This window comes from Chroicocephalus ridibundus, chromosome 11 (genome assembly GCF_963924245.1).
Source record: "Chroicocephalus ridibundus chromosome 11, bChrRid1.1, whole genome shotgun sequence".
Classification (NCBI taxonomy): Eukaryota; Metazoa; Chordata; class Aves; order Charadriiformes; family Laridae; genus Chroicocephalus; species Chroicocephalus ridibundus.
Window position 1 is genome coordinate 9742412 of NC_086294.1, and position 12060 is coordinate 9754471.

At 43.9% G+C, this 12060-nt stretch overlaps 1 protein-coding gene and 1 long non-coding RNA gene across 6 annotated transcripts in view; one reads left to right on the forward strand and one right to left on the reverse strand.

Moving 5' to 3' along the window:
• HTR4 (5-hydroxytryptamine receptor 4) overlaps positions 1 to 12060 on the reverse strand; it is a 139321-nt gene that overhangs the window by 15011 nt on the left and 112250 nt on the right. The gene's annotated exons all lie outside the window — the stretch shown is intronic.
• The window catches only part of LOC134521774 (uncharacterized), a 32683-nt gene that overhangs the window by 9827 nt on the left and 10796 nt on the right, over positions 1 to 12060 (forward strand). Inside the window, exons 5-8 of the long non-coding RNA XR_010072869.1 lie at positions 1202 to 1308; positions 1650 to 1743; positions 5129 to 5232; positions 8810 to 8883. This is a non-coding gene — a long non-coding RNA (uncharacterized LOC134521774). The remainder of the gene's footprint in view (positions 1 to 1201; positions 1309 to 1649; positions 1744 to 5128; positions 5233 to 8809; positions 8884 to 12060) is intronic.

Genomic DNA, 12060 nt, shown 5'->3' on the forward strand with positions numbered 1-12060 from the left:
TGGCCCTGACCCACATTGAACAGGTTTATTTTCCATTGCCTACAGTGGAGATCGCTCTGAACCTCCATCTGATGTTTGTCACTGTTGGCCCATTACTAATTGTAACACGGATGTTGCTAAGCTATGCCTGAGATTATTAATAACTTTTAAAGTAAGAACAGCGAGCGATCTCTGAGTGGGGCCGGGAAGAGGCCAGAAATACAGGACGTGATCCCTCGAGCAATTAACGTTTGTGACTCTGTTCGTCTAGCTTTTGTATCTTCCTGCCTGCCCATTAGCTCTTGTCTTATGAAACCAAACCTTCAGGAACGAGTAGCTGAACAGGGTAAACTTTTCAGCGTAAAGCAGTGTCACCATTGAGAGAGTTAATACTTTGGGAGATGGTTACCAGATCTCCTCCGTGAGTCAGGATCACTGAGCTGCTGATGGCTGGGTGGCTTTTTGGACATGAGCCACCAGGGCTCAGCTGGACCTTAAATAAGCCAAATAACCACATACCCAGAACACACCATCACTGTTGTCAAAGTTGTTGGCCTCTGCTGTCAGCCTGCCCCAAGAAACAACGCTCAACTGAGAACGAAGTTTCTGTTTCCTGGGGAGCTGATAAACTCTCGTTGCTGTTGCCCCTGTGCTCCCATGGTCTGATTGCATTTTCCCTTTCACACTCAGGCAGATGCCTGTGCCTTCCAGAGCTGTCAAATGTGGCAGCTTTCAAACAGCAAAACTCACTTTAAAAATAATCAGCCTCATTATACCGTTAGCAGTTTTGATCCTGTCATAACAATAGCTGCCACGTTTCTCCAGCGCATCCCAAATGCATCTCACGCTCCCCTCACTGGGAAGATTAACAGTTTGTATCTCACCTCTCCCTGGGCGTAAGGAAGAGAATCACAGGGACCCCTACGCGGAAAAACACTTGACTCAGGATGTGCAAGGGGGGAGCGCCGCCTCTCTGCTCCCCTCCGCCCCATTCATGGAGACCTGCTGTGTCTCTGGGACCCCCAGCTCTCTCCCCCACTGCTCTGGGTGCTGAGCAGTGCTGTGGATCTTAAACAGAAAGATGTTTCTAGCAAATGCTCCTCCTGACCCTGCTGGAGGGGTTGAAGACCCCCCCTCACCTTGATTGCTGAGCCTGACTGTTGCAAAATACCAGCGTATGGTGCAATAATTTAAAAATAAGCCTTCTTTGCTTTTTGTTTAGAGCTGCTGAGACAATGTCTAGAGAAGCAGCCTTGGATCTCATGTCAGAGTGAACCAGGGGATGAAGAAGGCATCACCAGGAAGGTCCTCAGGCACCTAGTCTGAAAGGTACTTTTCCCTTATTGTAACAGGTGGAAGCATTAGAGAGATAACAGAGATTATCAGCTACCCCTGCCACCCCTCTGCTGATACAGGGCTGTACCACTTGCCAGCTTTATCCAGCTTAATTTTGGTCATCCAAAGGGTGTTTCTGCAATGGTTCCCTCAAGAGACTACTCAGTGTGCTAACAGACGTCATAATTGACTTGCTTTGCTGATAGTCATCTTAATTATTATGCTTGTCCTATCTCCTGACTTGGAGTTTTCTCTTTTCCCAGCCTCCTTATGCTTACGTCTTTCAGATGCTTGACCTGAATGATGTTTACCAGTTTCCTTATTTTCCATTGCAGGATGTTCTGCTCTGATTTTGGGTATTATGAACATAAATGTGACAACGACTGGTGACGAAAAACATGGGATCCACACAGCAACGAAGATGAATAAGTAAGTCCAGAGATGTTGACTTCTTCCATCACAGATTTGCAACTTGTTAATGTTATAATAGTTGATGGTTCCACAAGAGAAACAGAAACCTGGGCACTGGAGGACAGAGACTAAGCTAACTTTAAAATCAACACAGGAGCTATTTGTGTTAAGTGATCTAAGTCCATTTTCTAATTATAAACACCAGGGTAAACAAGTAAGCAAATGAGTGAGGCCATTCAATGCCACGCTGCAGAAGATGGGCGCTTTTCCCTTTTTCTCACATTAACTCTGTATTTCCATTTCTCTCTCATTAATGTTATGTTTGGCACTACATTATATGCTCTAATTACCTGCAGACTTTGGCCTACAGTTCATTTTTACACCATAATAAATGCAACATTCATAAGAGGCCTAAATCTGATAATTAGGAAAGTACTTGGAAGTGCTCACTTACGTTAGGAATACACAGCATCACATTAAGAGTGGTTTATAACTACCCGCAGATGGGATAGCTCATAATAGGCTTCTGTTTTTTAAGTAAGGTGTTTCAATTACTGAAGTACAAGCAGGATCAATTAAGGATATTCAAATGGAAGATAATGAATGTTTTTTTAATAAATGGAGATCTCACAACTGGCATAATTAGATCTTTCATCTGCTAGGAAAAAAACACAAGCCATTTGTCAAAGCTGTGGAATGAGGTAGTGACAAAAACACTTGGAGCTGTTTCCTTGTGCAATGGAGACACCACAATTTCCAAAGGTATTGCAGACCAACAGCCATGAGCCATAAGACCGACTTTTGTTTGTCAGGCTTCACATGCCCCAGTGTTAGAATTGCAGTATCTGGGAATTGGGTGGCTTTTCTGCAGTGAAATATCCAGTGAAAAATGACAACTGCAGTTTTCTGAAATCTTCTGGCAAAAAATTCTTCACCATTTCATGAGTTTACTTTGTGTGTGCAATAGCAGAACATTTTTGTGTCAAAACAAGACTTTCTGTAGAGAATTATGTGTTTTATAACAAAAGTCTAGCATATGCACATTGATAATGTCAGTCCCTACTTTAAGTTCCTTTCTGAATAGCGAACTATCACAAACTCCCTCACAGCACCTGGGGCTCACGCATGTTCCCTCCTACTCTGTAGCCAGCCCAGTTGGTGTTCTGGTCACCAGGGTTCCTGCTCTTGGTAGGGCCTCCTCACGCACGTGCCCATGCAATGTCTGTGGTTTTGTATCCTTGTAACTTCTGGATATCCTGAAAGTGGTGTTAGTAAGCTGGCCATATCCTAAGGCACCTGATGATAAGATCTGAAAATTATATTTTCTGGTAATGGAACAATGACACAAAAATTAAATAACAAAAACCAGTATTAAGATCAAAAAATATAAGACGGATCCTTGTTGGTGCCTTTGACATCTCAACTAGTATCTACTTTGCTTTAGGTTAAGTTGTAGTAAGCCTCTCTCACTTAAGGTAAAGTTTCTTTGGCTACAGTAGCTGCTGCCTTTTCTCAGCAGGTCAGATAGCAAACACCACGTTCCACCATGTTGTGTTGAATGGGAGCTGCTGTTCCTCTCTCTTTCCTCCTCCTTTTTCAAGTAATATTTCTATGCTATGCATTAACTAGCACATTCCTGCCTTTAGACCACTTCTGTTGTACAGTCGACTGGGTATGAATTCATAAAACTTTGTACATCATATTATGAAAAATATTAACATGGCAAACTTTTGAGCTGTGCTCATGACTACTCTTATTTTGTAAGCATTTTATTAGGATTAAATGTCATACCACAGATGGTGACATTGGAAATGGGTACTTAATCTGAGTAAAATCTCCCTATTCTCCTCCATACAGCTTTGGTTTGATAAATGCACACCGTGTTTTCCCTCAGTGCACTCAGGGCAGCAGCCGACCCTCTGTGCTCCCCATCCTACTCTGTCCTCCTATATACGCCCCACTTGCAAACAGTAATTCCCTGCGTCACTTTCATAGACAGTTGCTCCTCATTTTTAGCTTGGTTAAAACTGATACCAGAAAAAGCCAGTAAGTACATATTGCTCGGTGGCTGTGTTTTCATTCCCCCGTTGTTCTTCAGGAAGGATGATGCTTCGTTTGCTCATCCACCTTCCCTGCCAAGAGCTATTTCACAGCTAGGTTAGATCATCTTCAGGAGTGTGCTGGGGAGGATAGGAGGCGCCTTTGATGGCTTCTTCATTTCAATATGACTCAGAGGTTGCTACATCCCCATTTTCTGTTAGCTAGATCCCCAAACATCCTGTGATCTGACTTCAGCCTTTCCAGTCTCAACAGGAGCAGTTCCTGGACATCTGCTGGTGAGGATCACATACAAGTGATGCCAGCTACTGCTCCCCTCCAGGCTCAGGGACCCTCTGGACTTCTGTGTGCAAGAAGGACATGAGGAAAACAGTTTTCTTGTTTGAGCATCGTAGCAAGCAGAACCTCATGTCTTCTAAGATGTCCAAAAGAAAAATGTCAAACTCAGTCTGAACATTTGAATGCCCCATGTGCAAGGATGCTTCTCCAAGTGTCAAGAGAGGCAAAAATCTGAAGAGAAAAGAGCATGGCTGCAAACAATTTCTAATTTGTGGGAGGGTGGGGGGAATCCAAGAAACTAGGGAGCATAATCAAAAAGAGATGTTTATTCTCTGGTGGGTTTCATAAAGTAAAAAGACCTTTTGAGATCCTCTGTTACACAAATGCCTTGTAGATTGGAGCATGACACTTAAGAACTGTATTGATCAATGTATTGATTTTGACCGTAGGAGGAAGTAAATAGTGCAATCAAAATATCTGGCAATCAGAGAGAAACGCATGCAATAATCACTGATAAAGTCATATCCCTTCCCCTGCTGACACAATTAAATTTTCAGTTTTCTTGCAGGTGGGCAAATTAAGCTTCAGGTGAAACTAGTCATTCATTCTACTTGACGTAAAGTGAAATGCTGGCAGAAAACAATCCAAAAATATTTTATGAATATTGATTCTTTGGATTGGCTCAGACAAGTTTGAGTCCTTTAAGTGTATGTGAAGCTCTGGAGTTTGCTGGAATGGGTCTGTGGAATATATATTTTCATTGACATTCAAGTCAATATCATAGTTACACCTGCAAATGGCAGAGAACAACCACGGAGTATGTGGTATCTAAATCTGAATGCTAACTGTCAAGACGGATCATAAATATACTTGTCATTTGTGCTATGGCAATAGTCGTTGTATGTTTTAAGTATCATATGGATTCAGAATCAAGAGACTGATTTGCTTCAGGTGGGACCAATAACCCCGAAGTCACCAAACCTTGTAACTGGCAAATTCTGCTCTGCAACATCAGCTTTTTCAAAGTCTCCTCAATTCTCAGCACAGTAACAACTGTTCTCCACAGCAGAAGGAGTTCAGAAAGCACAAGAACCCAAGCACAGGCGCATGGGAAGAAGAGTGGATGTCCCAGCAAGCCTCAGGTGCAGAATCGCCCTTCGATCCACAAAGGTAACTTTTGTCTACATGAGAATTGCTATTAGCTTACTTAACGAATCTCTTTGTAGTCAATCCAGCACAAGAAATATCAGTTTCTTATTTAAACAAAGAATGTTTAAAACAAAACTAAAACCAGACATTAAGTAAGCAAAACCCCATCTGTGTTTTTCCTTGGTTTATGCTGGTTTAGGTCCTTCAGCCTGAGCCAACGAGGTTGTATTGGTCACGTTTGCTTTACAGGGTGGGACCTTGACCATGTCCTTGGAGCAATTTTCCCTGAAGACATCTGCTTACCTGGCTGAGCTCTGTCCCGACTTTCTAACTAATGGGATCTCAGAGGCTGTTGCTGCCCATGGGACTCCCAGACCAAAAGAGGAGGTTTAAAGAGAAAACACTGCTCTGGCAGTTAAACACTGCTATGAAAACATGCTGGGAACATTCAGATAAGACTTGGAAAACTTTTTTGGAAAGATCAGATTGTGCCTTTTTGTGCTGTTTGCCACTACAGTGAGGACATCTGCACGTGCTGCCTTGGAGGTTGATTCCTTCAGGCAGAGCTGTTTTTCCTAAACCAGCCTAACCACAGAGCCGATTTCTTTCTCCTCTCACATAACGAATCTCTCGCTGGTGGCCCCAACCCTTCAGCCTGTGGACCTGATGTCCAGAGCACCACAGTCCTCTGCTGTACAGCAATTCAGACGTACTGTTGAACCCGCCATACTGCAGCTTTTCTGAGCCTTGGCATAACCGGTGGAATATCACCCTCTGTCTGTGTCTCTTCATGCTTGTGCCAGTGTGTGTAAATACTTAATTTGCATATACCCGCTGGTAACACGAGGCTACTTCATTTCTCTTAGTCCTGCTGCAGATGTGAGCGTTCCTTCAGGGCTCACAAAACCATCAGCCCCTACCTGTCCATAGCTTTATGTATTGCCTTCAAATTGAAAGTGCAGAAACAAACAAGTTCAAACTTCTGAAGGTTGTGCTATCCCCTTCCTTGGTTGTTTCTAGACCTCTGTATTTTCTGCTTCAGAGGAGATGACGTAGTCTATAAATCTTTGCCTTAGCCTCTGCTTTGGTAAATAAATGTTGCTTGGATTTGTGTTTGTTCCCGTTCTTGAGGAAAAGCAGAGCAATGATACATGTAGGAAATGGAACAGGAAACGGCATTTTAGCCAACAGGTTTCAAATGCAACTTATGTTTTGCCTCAACTACAACAATCACCCAACAATAAACCAAATTTTGTACCTACAATTCTTTGTGTTACGTTGCAGCCATCTAAGATGCGCTTTGCCTATTAACCTAGCAAAAGCTCACACCCTGCATGATTAGCATGGTACTTGCTACATGTATAAAATAAAACAAGGTTTTACCCCCTTTTTATGTAAACTCACTTCTATTTCTATAAAAATGTGAAGGTGTATTAGCCCTTATAACAGAAATAATAAGAGGTGTGCTGGAATTTGCCAACATTTGTTCTTTATTATTCTATCAATACTTATCCTCAGTCCTTTGCTTGCACTTCTGTTGCTTCTTAGAATAGTCTGAAGGTACTAATTATTTTTAAAAGTGAAATGGTTTATTCTAGAGCAGAGTCTCTGATCAGAGATCTCTGTTTTGGCCAAAGCACGTGATTTTCACACATAGCATCTCTAAGCCCTTTGCTTGTGCTTGTAATCACTTGTTATTTGTAAGTGAGAAAACTCAAATATTCACCTGTGGGTGTCCAAATTGTGGCACTTTTTTCCATCCAGAACTGTGCTATCTTAAAACTAATACCTGAGAACAGCATTATCTGGGGAGGACATTGTCACACCCTTTGTGTGACAATGCACATTTGACAAGTGTGATTTCACCCATACATAGCAATGACATTAAAAGTTTCCAAACATCCACTGTGATATTGATAATATCAACACTGAGCTTCTGGTTAAATGGTCCTGTTTTGAAGCTGGACTTGACCCTGAGAGCTCTGAGTTTCTGCTCCTGTTTCTCGCGCAAATAGAAATAGAATAGAAATGGAATGGAATGGAATAGAATAGAATAGAATAGAATATTTTCCCTTCCAACTGCAAATACTCTCTCCTAGCCTATCCCACCCCATTCAATCCTATCTTACCTTACCCTGCCCTCGCTGAGTACACCACTGTAAAGTCAGGGTAAGAAAACAAGTAAAAGAGCCTCAGGAGCTCACTACTGTCTCTCCCTTAGAATTCACCAATGTGGAAAGACAGGAGAATATGAAGGACTTGCGAAGCTGAAGACGATGACCCAAGGTGGCAGCTTCCCTTGCTACCATGACAGAGCAGCCATCCTCGGCTTTCTCGCTTTCTCTGGAAGCCATGGAGCAACCAGCCCCCAGAATGCCTCAGTAATTACCTGCATGGTCATGGGAAGGATTAGAAGGAACCAAACGATCACAAACCTCACAGTTTTCAGTGCACAATCACACCAATTATGTCAGGGAAACACAAGATTTTTAGGATCCTAAAATGACAAGCAACTTTTTGGATCACGAAGGTTTCTCATTTAACAACCAACTCACCTCCTTACTTCATCCCCAGACCCAGTCTTGCTCTTGCAGACCCGTTGAATGGGTTTACCCGCCACGATGTCCACACTGAGCTGCCTGGCTGCTTGCAGCCACATCTCTCAGTGTTTTCCCTAACAGCATAGAAGAGGGGTCTAGGATGGGTTACTTGAAAAATGAGCCTTATTTAGCAAGCGAAGATGGCAATTATACTGTCCCCCGGTTCCTAATGCAGTCAGGAAATTACCTTCAAGCAGGACCACAAGATCTGGTGGCTCCAGATAGGCTCGTCACCTCATATACCATCCAAAAAGCAATTCAGTTACCAACATGGAAGTAATTTCAGCTGACTATACTGGTGCAAAGAGCGTTTTTCTTGATGAGCTTTACAGCTTTTGGGTGATAGAAAAACACTAAGCAAGATCTCACAGTGATCAACAACAGTCTGAAAAACATGGTTTCAGCTACAAAACTCGGTAATATACTGCTACTTAACTTCAGTGGGAATTCCCAAACTGGCTGTGAACATGCCACGAGGACACAAAACCAGGACAGTGTGGTACCGAGACCCCAGGCTATTTAGGAGGAGGCATGGCTTAAGGAAACAACTGTTTTAAAAAAATGAGGCTGTCATAGCTGAGAAATAAAATATGGAGAGATGCTATCTATTGAGATTGTCTATTAAATAGGCATTAGGTTTGCAAAACCAGAAGCTGGGGAAAAAAAAGTATCAGAAGACCCAAGAACAGCTGCAGATTTCTGCCTGGGACATGGCCATGCCCTGAGCGCATGTATACCAAGAGAAATCACAGCTGAGGCACAAGAGGTGTGATACCGTAATAGGTCAAATGGGGGTTTTTGGGCAGGGATTTCCTAGTTCTTGTAAAAGAAAAAATCTGTAGCTTGCTTTTATACTTTGTTTCGGTTTGTTTTTTCAGTTTGACCCAGAACAACTAAGCTTCTTACTTCCTTTTTATGGGAGAGACAACTTAGGGTTTCTCTCCTGAAGTAAAAACTGATGACACCGATTACTGGAATTATCCTTTCGTTCCGACTAGGCTCAGAAATGCGGATTTCTTTCAACCATGTCAGACAGCTGGTGTGCCTGGAGTGTGATAATTCTGTTACACAGGTAAGCTGTGTTCCTATCAAAGTTCAGAGAAATTAAGAACACGCCAATCTAGCTGCTGCCTCAAGGAGGGCTTGTAAAGGAAATCTTGTGTATATTTTAGCAGTGCTTTATCTGTGCTACCAAGCCTGCAGCTGCCAAGGTCTTAACTCCTAGCTGGGTAACAGGCACGCCTGTGTTTGTTTGGCCAAAAAAAATGGGTGTGTTCCAGGGGCTAAACACAACCTCATTAAATAAAATTGGTTGGTGAGGCTGCTATAGCAGTGTTACTGAACAACATGTTCCCGGTATGTGCCTTCATGAATTCAGCGTGCCACAGCCGCTTTGTCTAGCCAGCTTTGAATTGCTCAGTTTCATCTTCTCCAGCTGTAAATCATGTTGCTTAATTAATCTTAATTAAGTGTTGCGGGCATCTCTTGAGCTCAGTTATCTCTTTATTTAATTACAGTAACATACTGTATAATGATGTTCTCTGTTTGATGGGATGTTTTGCACAACAGTTAATCCAAAAACTGAAAGAATTAATTAGTTCTTAGAATATGTCTCTAAACGGGTGGCCAAGTAAACTGCATGTTTGTCACAAATTCCTGGACTTGCTAGTCATCGTAATCTATTGCTGATATTACATACACAGAATCAGAAACACATTACCCGGTTACATGGCTCTCAGATCTCTGTACGCTCTTCTGCAGCAGGAATTGGACTAATATTAAACAGAGGTATCTGGCATTTGTCATCTGAAAGGCTTGGCCACAGCCCAGGAGAGTTGACAGTTTCGCCCTTGTTCCATAAACATTTACTGCCTGTGAACTGGCCCCTCTCTGCATCCCCGGCTGTATCGTGCTGTGGCCCCAGCCCTCTCTCAAAGGGGACCGGCTGCCCAGGGAGACCTGGTGCGCCAGCGTGAATGCCTCTCAGAGCAGAACCAGCGCACGGCAGGGCCATTGCTCCCGCAAAAGCATCTCGGTGTTTCTGGTGGCTTCAAGGCAAACAGGACATTTCCTTCCCCACCACCTGCCTGCGTATCGGTACAGGGCCATACTAATTTATTTTCTAAACAAAGCCCAGAGCTGCTGGCCTCCTCCTTTTCTTTGCCAAATAGAATCTGGGTCAGCAAAAAATTGAACATTACAGCAAAACTCTTGCAGGAGGAACAAAGATGGTCCAAGGCAGGGGACTCCCCAGGGCAGCCCCTGAGCTCGGGGGCAGCGTGGCCCTCACACTGCTCCAGGCTGGGCTCTGCTCCGCTCGTCACCCTGGCTTGGGGCACCCTGTGCTGTCAGGGCTTTTCTGGCTTTGCTGCGCATGGCCGTCACCCCTTCAGCAATGCAAATGGAGGCGAGCATAACGTGATCTGTGCTGGTGACCAGGGGAGGTACACAACCCCTGAGGACTGATTGTTTAAGACGAGCACTTTCTCTCCACCCACCCACACAGACATATACACTCGGTCAAGTACACTTTACCGTAAAAGTACAGTACGTGCTAAAGAAAAACATGCAGAGCCTGACTGGTTTGCTATCAAAATTTCCATGAACTTTCTGCTTCTTCTTGAACCGAGCAAAGAGGTTCAGATGCATCAGCCATCTCTCCACGTGCAGGACACTTGGGTTTTGCTGGTTAGGAGACTGATGAGAACGTGGCGATCCTTGGAGATTCAAAAATAAGTACTGAGGGGGAATTACTCCCAAGCAGCACGAAACTTTCATTCATACTTCAGGAATCGGCTTCATCCAAATGGGGAGAAAATCCAGCTGGCCCAAAGCCCTTACAAGCTTAAATGCTGGTTTTCCGGTACATATGGCAGTACCATTCAAAGAGCTATGACAATGATACTGTTTATAGCTCTGAAAATGGCGCTGCCATCTGCACCATGGTGCAGCGGCTCTCATCCCCAGGACGCGGCTCTGTGGCAGGACCCGTCCCGTGCCCTGCTCTTCTACATGCCCCAGCATCCTGATAAAGCACAGCACAACTCCCGGCTCGTTAGTTGCAATAAATGAGAATGGAGGCACGACTTGGGTTGAGAAATCCCTGCCATCTTAAAGAAAAGCACCCTTTAGGTTGTTGTTGTGGTTGTCTGGAGGGAAGGCCAAGGAGATGCCAACCGCATGGTCTTCTGCTGCTCCTGTTACAGTTGGCAGCCGGGGAGAGCACTGGCCCCTGCACGCTGTTCCCTGCACAAGCTAAGGAGGCTGTTGTAATGGTGCAAGTGGAATATAGTGACAGCCCCCCCCGCCTCTCAACACACCAGTTTCCTCCTCTGCCCTGTGGTTTAACAGGAAAAAAAGGGAAAGCCTCCCTCTCATTCCTCATTAATCTGACACATTTTCTTCACTTCTGAATAAAGTCAAGATGTTGCAGTGGAAGCGTACTGCACTCCCCTCCCAGACTAGTTAGTAAATGCTGCACAACATTGGACATTAATTTCTCCTGGAGAACAAGCACGTGGCATTCGCAGGGCACGATGCACACACTGCACCTACTTGAGCAAATTGCAAGATATCCACTTCCCAATTAATCCCAGCATGCTGCTTGCAATGAAGCATTCATCATTATTATTGCCCTTTCCAGCTGGAAGCCAGTTCTAGGCTGGGTATTTCCAGTTGCTCTTTGAGAGCGGTCGTCAGAACGGAAAGATTTATGCTTTGAGAAATTGTGCAGCCCCTCGTTTGTGTTGCTGAAACATCTTTCCAAGACAACTGCTGTATGACTACAGCCTTAACTCCCACCAGAGATTATCCTTATCACACTAATGCATTGTTAAAGTAGGAAGAAAGACAAAAAGGAGCTTTTCCCTCTCCTTGGCAGTGGCATCCTACCTGCAGTCTCCAAGGATGATTGTGGGAAAAGGTTTGTGTTACAAGTTGAAAATACTTTTTCTGATGTCTGAAGTGTTTGAATCAGCTGTGTTCCTATGACAGGCACTGACAGCTTTCCTCTCAGTGATTTTAAGCCACAAAAAAAACCCTCAGCAGGATCTCAAATAACTTTTCTGCAGTCTCACTGAGCATCTCATCAATAACAACCGTGACAAAATCAACTAGGGGACATAAACAAGGACAAAAAGAGAAGCAGAAGAACAAGAAGCAGTTTTATCATCCCAGTTCTGTCTCTAGCCCATGTGAAACTGGCCCACAGCTGATATAATGCGTAGGGGTGACAGTGGCTCATGGGGCT